Here is a 7,530-nt window from a genome sequence, read left to right on the forward strand (position 1 = left end):
GGTGGTAGTGGTGGAAGGGAAATTGGGTGGTTAGGTACGGTGGGGATGGGGGCTTTTCTGTTTTTTTTTTCTTTTAATTTTTTTAAAATGATTAAAAAAAATAATTGACCAATTAATAGCTGACACGTGGCACGTAACTTACAAAAATCGGTCATCAACAGATAATGAATCAGTCAAAGAAGGGGGGCAAAGGTTAGATTTTTGTGAGATTAATGGAAGGTTGGATTTTTATTGTCAGATCGGCCAAAGGTTGAATTTTTAGATTCCATTTTTCCCAAATTTTATAATTTTACGGGTACAAAAATAAGTATACAGACGCTTTAAGACATGTCTTGAAGACTGAAAACTATATATGAAGATGTATGGACAGTGGCGGACCCCGACAGGGGGGACCATTGTCCCCCACTTTCAAAAAAAAATCAGAGAAATAAAAAAAAAAAAGAAAAAAAATCAGCAGCACGTGGTTGAAGAGAAGGAAAGAGAAAAAAAAAATTCAGAAAAAAGGGAGGAAAGAGAAATTCAGAAAAATTTTCAGAAAATTAAGGGAGGAAAGAGAAAAGCTTTGAAATTCAAAAACCTAAGAGAAATTGAAGATCCCCACCACCGACCACCGCAAGAGCACGGCACCACCGAGTCACCGACCGTCGGATTTCTCGCCGCAACACCGCCACAGCGCCACTACCGTCAAGACGTCAACACCTGAAGAAATTTCTGAAATTCTGCAAATTAAATCACAAACGAATTCTACTTAGTCCTAGTTTATCTCTATCAAAATTTTTGTACTTCAAAATTCAATGGAGTAACAAGCTGAGGATAACGAAAACCCCAGTCAAAACCCTCTGTTTCTGGTATGTTTGCTAAACCCTAGGTTTTGGATTATTATATGTACGCATAATTACCTTTATTTTACAATTCTTGTTGATTTTTTTGTTGGAAATATCAAATTTAGCTAAGTTATTGTGTGTTGATTTTAATTTTTTCATTAATATTTTCTCATTACTTTGGATGCTTTTAAATGATAAATTTGTTACATTTTGATTGGAATTTGATAGTGATTTCGTACAGTGTGAATAAGATTTTATAAATCCAATTATTACCAATTGCAAGATTGATTTGAAGGTATTAGGCAATTGACAAAATAAACTTTTTTTGTGTTTAATCTTTTGTTGTTGTTGTTGTTGAAATCTTATACTTAGCTGATTTTATTGCTTAAGGAAAAAGTCGTACAAACTAATTTGTGGAGATAGGAAATGATTTGAGGTGAATGAAACGCCTCTATATGTCAGGTTGTTCTTTTTTTTTTTTTTTTTTTTTTTTCTAATTTTTTTATCTTAGATTATAAAAAATTAAAGAATTAGTTTATGAGTAATTATGTTTATGAAATCATGTTTTTGAATTAATTTGTGATTTAGTTTATTTCTTATTAGTATTGTGTACCCGAATCATTTGTATTGTGTACCCGTTTTTTAAAAAAAAAACAGGTTGATGTTAGTTGAATTATCGAAATTGTCCCCCATTGTCAAATTTCTAGGTCCGCCACTGTGTATGGAGTAGTATAAACTATAAAGTGCCATTATAAAAGTGCATGATAAATAAATGTTCATTTGTGACATTTTTAGATCTAACGAAGAGATTGGGATTATTGGTTATATACATATAAATAAACTATATTAGCTATTTTTTTATTTTTTTTATTTTTTTTTGTGTGTGTGTGTTTTTAGAGAGCCACAAGAGCAGGGGTGAGAATCGATCACATGATCTTCTTGAATCGGGAGGGAAGATCTAACCACTTGAGTTATCCCTCACTCTCGGAACTAGATCATATACGACTTATTTAATTTTTTATTTTTAAAAAAAAAAATATCTTTAAGTCTGTGCGTCGGACCTGAGTCATGTCTAGGTCTAAATTAACCCAGACTCGACCATTCAGTCTATCCCAAACCCTAAAATATGGGTCGAGTCTAATCGGGTCTTACCGTCTTGGACCCATTGCCATTCCTACATACCAGACAAAAAAAAAAAAAGGTTTTCCCCCCTAAATTTTCATATTCTTTTAAGTTCAACTTTCTATTCAAAACACCATCATCACCATAATTTTTAAAAACCCTCTCAATTTACACCATTGATCTGCTAAACTTTCTGACACAATTAAAAAAATTACAAAACCTCCATTAACAACAATGGCACCAAAACTCGAAACCCCTTCATCTTCTTCAACCTCTCAATTCCCTCATGCAAATTCCGACATTACCCCCTAACCCATCTAAGTTGATAACAATGACATAATTTTTTTTTTTTTGGGGGGGGGGGGAATTGATAAAAATAATCTCAACTTTCACCGGTTCGCTCAAAATAATCTCAATTTTGAATTATTTTTAAATTATCAGAATTTTAGGGTTGAAAATTCTAAATTTAAAAAAAAAGAAAAAAAAAACACAACGACAACCTCCCTACCACCACCCACCGGTTGCTGCCGAACTCCTAACCACTGCCGTCGAACCTCCCTCACGCCGGTGCCGGCTCCCAAACCATCCCTCTCTCACGCCAGCGCCGGCGTTTCCCTCCTTCTTAAAGTACAACATATTTCATAATTAGTTTACCTTATTTAATTTTTTTGATTTTTCATTAGGAAAGTATAATCATAATTGCATAATTTAAGGTAAAAATTTCCTAACTTAAAGTCATGTCATCAATACACAATCAATTAATTCAAAAAAAAAATCAAGTTATAAATAAAATATATTCAATATGGGTAGATTTTTTTGAAACGCCCAAAATAGTATATGGGAGTAACATTATGAAACGAAGGGAGTATTTTATTTTCAAGATAAATAAAAAAGGTAGTTGAGATAAACGGGGCCTCACTCGGCTTTTTCCCCCAAATTTTCAGCTTTTAAAATTCAAAATTCTATTCAAAACACCATCATCACCGTAATTCTTAAAACCCTCTCATTTTACACTGCATAATAAATTCACAGCACTGCCACCAATTGAAACCCCTTCATCTTCAACCTTTCAATTCTGCTTCCCTCCATTAACAACAATGCCACCAAAACTCGAAACCCCATCATCTTCTTCAACCTCTCATTTCGTCTTCCCTCATGCTAATTCCAACATTACCCCTAACCCATCTAAGTTCTTCTCCCCAAAACTCCTCTCCTCTGCTCTTCCCACCACTTCCTTCTTCACCAATTTCACCCTCAAAAATGGCGATCGACCCATCTTCGTCCACCCTTATCTCGTCAAACTTTCTCTCTCCTCACTTTCTCTCTCCTACCCATCTCTCACCTCGTCGTCTTCTTCCATTTCCCAGAATTTCACCCCTGATTTCACCGTCTCCACTTCACAATCGTCTCCTCATTTGGTCTCATCGTTCAGTGACTTGACTGTTACTGTTGATTTCTTGGGTTCTGATTTTAGGTTTTTGCTTGCAAGAGGAAGCCCTTATGTCACTCTAGAAGTTTCTAGACCTTTACCTCTCTTATTTGCGACGAATTCTGCAATTCAAACTATCTGCTCTTCTTCTTCTCAAACGAAACACAGAATCGAACTTCAAAACAATCAAACTTGGGTTGTTTACTCATCTTCTGAGTTAAATCTGGAAAAACAAGATAATACCCATATCAAAAGTTCAAAATCATTTTCTGGGGTAGTTAGAATTGCAGTTATTCCTCAAGAAAAATCAAACAAATTTGAGGAAATTCTTGATTTTCACAACACTTGTTATCCAACAAATGGGGAAGCAGTCTTTTCAACCCCATTTAGTTTGGATTACAAATGGGAGAAAAAGGGGTGGGGTGAATTGTTGATGTTAGCAAATCCATTGCATGTTAAGCTTCTATCAGTTTATAATTCTGGAGTTAAAGTTCTTGATGATTTTAGGTATAAAAGCATAGATGGTGATTTAGTTGGAATTGTTGGTAATCGGTGGAATTTGAGGGTTGATAATATTCCAATCTCTTGGCATTCAATTAGAGGAATTCCTGAAGAAAGTTACCCAGAAATTGTTACTGCATTATGGAAAGATGTTGGGGCTTTAGATTCGAACCCGATTTCGACAACAAATGTTTATCGCTATTCAATGCAGGTTTCTAGGGCTGCTAGATTGGCTTTGATTGCTGAAGAAGTGAATTGTTTGGAAGTGATTCCAGCAATTAGGAAGTTTTTGAGGGATTCAATTGAACCTTGGTTAGTGGGTTCATTTGAAAAAAATGGGTTTTTATATGATGAGAAATGGGGTGGAGTTGTATCAAAACATGGTTCTGTTGATCCGAAGGCAGATTATGGGTTTGGATTTTACAATAATCATGTTTTTGCATTGGGTTATTTTGTGTTTTCAATTGCTGTTCTTGCAAAAATTGATGTTCAGTGGGGGATGAAATTTAAGAGGGAAGTGTATGCATTGGTAGCCTCTTATATGAGCTTGGGAAAAGGGGAGAAATCTAAGTATACTAAGCTTAGGTCATTTGATGTGTATAAATTGCACTCATGGACTAGGAATTTGAATGATGATTATGAACGGAATTCCGAAAATCCAAGTGCTTCTATCAATGCTTACTACTCAGCTGCACTGTTGGGTAGGGTGTTTGGTGATGATCATCTTGTGGCTATTGGCTCGACACTTGCTTCGTTTGAGATCGAAGCAGCTAAGACTTGGTGGCATGTCAAGGAAGGTGGAGAGGTGTATGAGGGCGAATTTGTTAAGAAGAATAAAATGGTTGGTATAGTTTGGGAGTACACGAGAGAAGATAAGCTGTGGGGCACTGCAGCTGGGAACCGGGAATGTAGGGTACGATTACAAGTTAAGCCACTGATGCCTGCATTAACTGAGATGCTGTTTGCTGATCTTGGATACATTAGAGAGGTCATCGATTGGGTGGCACCGTCTTTGGCAAGAACGGATGTTAGTGATGATTGGAAGAGCTATGCTTACGCATTGGAAGCTATAATTGACTCAAAAAATGCATTGAACAAGGTCCGAAATCTGAAAAGTTTCGATGAAATGAACTCTTTGTCAAACATGCTCTGGTGGTGTCATAACAGAATTGGGAAGCAGGATTATTGTTCTTGGTGTAGAAAAGAGTTTAAAGATTGCTCCTATTGTTGCTATTGCTGCTAAATTGACCTTGTTAATCTTGCAGTATGTTCGAGTTTAATCAGTTTATTAGAGCACTTGTAGACTGTAGCTATTGCTACCATGGTCACCCTTTTGAGTTTTGAGTCTATATGGTTATTTGTGTAGTTTTTCAGACTGTAAGTCAATCGAGCTCTTGCAGGTTTTGCTACCTCTTGAAAATTAGTTATCATAGGGTATCTGGAGCTCTATTTTTGGCTTTGGCTAATAATGAACACTATGTTATGTTTGTGCTCCCTAGTTTGTGGTAAATCAAATCTCTTCTAGTAAAGAATTTCTTGGTTAGTGTAGTTCTCTGTTTTTAATTAGCTTTATAAAATATAAATTTGCTTGTTGTGAATGGAATACTCCATATTCAAGTTGTTTGAGCTCTTGTAGTCAAGTGTTTAGGCAAACTCTATGAAATTTCGATAATAGGATATGTTTTCAATGTGACATCTTGGTTATCTGATGAAAAATGTGGTGTTAGAATGGCAAATTTTGGATATTCGAGCAAATGCCCACACTACATTGTAGACTTATAAGTCTTTTATTGTGTATGTAGTAGCATTTTTAGCCGAAGTTAACACAACCAAGGCTGTGACGTTTTTGCTATCTTGTGTTAATAAATCATGTCTCTTGCATTATATTGTGTTAGTAGTAGTTATGTTTGAATCTTGTGTAGGATGGACCATAATCTATCTGAAGTTCTTAAATTTTAGTGGCAATAGTAAACTTCTCATTTGCACTGAGGCTTGCTATCAACATTCCTATCCATTCATTTGATTATTTTATGTTGTTCTGGCTTTTAGTTCAATGATAATCTTCTTGTGTTAGAATGCTTTGATTGTCAGACTGGCATTTGCGCTAATACTTGAACGGTTCGTGTTAATTTTTGTTCACCATTTTCTATAGATATGGGGAGGTGCATAAAAAATCTAGATACCTCAAATGGGAAGATGAAGTGATGCCAAAGTTGATGTCGGGCATAACTTTCGATTTGCTGGAAAGGTAGATCTTAGGGGGTGTTTGGTATGGAAATTTATAATGTAACAAACGTAAACAAATAAGTGTTTCCATTTCTATTAGTTTGGTATGAGGTACAAGTAACAAATACCGTTACAAAGGGTAATAAAATCCCCTAAATTGATACTATGATCATTATTATTATCATCTTAATTCTTCTGTCCATCAGAATTGCAATTATTGCTAGGCTATAGCACTTGAAGTCATCAACCTTTTTTTTGGTTGGGTTGGGCTGCAAAGGTGCTCCTAGTCCACTCAGGCTCTTGAAAGCGAGGAAAGAGTAAAAGAAACTATTCCAAAATGCTCTTTTTAACGAGGTTGATCCCATAACCTTAATGTCATGGAACACAAGCTTTAACCACTACACCGGTTAAGTTTGTTATCTTTAGCCATGGCCCATTTCGGTCATATGGTACACAAAATGGGAAAGAAGATGAGTATAATTTTTTTTAATACCTCAGTTTTATTCTTTTGCTTATGTGCTTAAATCTTGTTAGTAGACTTAGGGTCTGTTCTCTCACGTTGAAATTCAATTCAGTTCAGCTCAGCTCAGTTTAGTTCAGCTCCTAATTTCCTTCTCTTATAAAATATTCATTTCAGTTCAACTCAGTTCAGTTTAGCTCAATTCAGTTCAATTCAGCTGACTTCAGTCAATGAGAACAGGCCCAACCCGTGAAAACCCCGTACAATTCGAATCCGTAGGCTGAAACTTTAGGAGAACAAAGTTCTTCTAAGTTGCCACCAAGCCACCAGATGTTTGTTTGCGGGGATTATTGGTGGGGTAAGGATCCCTCATGTCCCATTATCCCTTGTTTGTTTGAAGGGATACAAGTTATCCCATATAAAAGGGATGGGGACTAAATTGGGGCTCTATGTCTATAATAGGGGGCAAGTATAAGGTTTTGGGATAAAAATTAAAAGGTGAAAGACAAATTTGCCCTTAATGAAAGGGAAGGAAGAGGAGAGAGGAGAAAAATTAGTAAGGATAGTTAAGTAAATTTGAAATAAATTTGCTACTTATTCCAATTTAATTCCCAACTCATTTCAAACAATGTATATCATAATTTTTATCTTTATCTCACCTAATAATTTTCTATCCTTATCCTACCTTTTTATCCTCATCATCCATATCCCTATTGGCAAATGCCCCGTAAGAGTACATAAATTCTATGATGGATACAAATTTAATATGCATTCAAAAGTCAAAAGGTGGATTAATGGAATAATGGTCCTTGGTACATAATTTCCTTTTTGGAGTTTAATCATAGTCACTTATTCATAAAGATGGCCCAATAAACTAAGAGAACATTAGTTCAGAAAATTTTGATTTCTTTTATTCCCTGCCTCCCTGGTTTTGCATCTTGCTTTTGTGTTCACAAATCATTAAGAAA

General features: G+C 35.4%; 1 long non-coding RNA gene across 1 annotated transcript; it reads left to right on the top strand.

The window, feature by feature from the left end:
- Positions 1 to 501: 501 nt before the first annotated feature.
- LOC110723909 lies at positions 502 to 6,274 on the top strand. Its single transcript, XR_002511790.1, has 2 exons — positions 502 to 848; positions 6,029 to 6,274. It is a non-coding gene; the product is annotated as an uncharacterized LOC110723909 (long non-coding RNA).
- Positions 6,275 to 7,530: the final 1,256 nt, after the last annotated feature.

Source organism: Chenopodium quinoa, unplaced genomic scaffold, assembly GCF_001683475.1.
Source record: "Chenopodium quinoa cultivar QQ74 unplaced genomic scaffold, ASM168347v1, whole genome shotgun sequence".
In the NCBI taxonomy this organism is placed as follows: domain Eukaryota; kingdom Viridiplantae; phylum Streptophyta; class Magnoliopsida; order Caryophyllales; family Amaranthaceae; genus Chenopodium; species Chenopodium quinoa.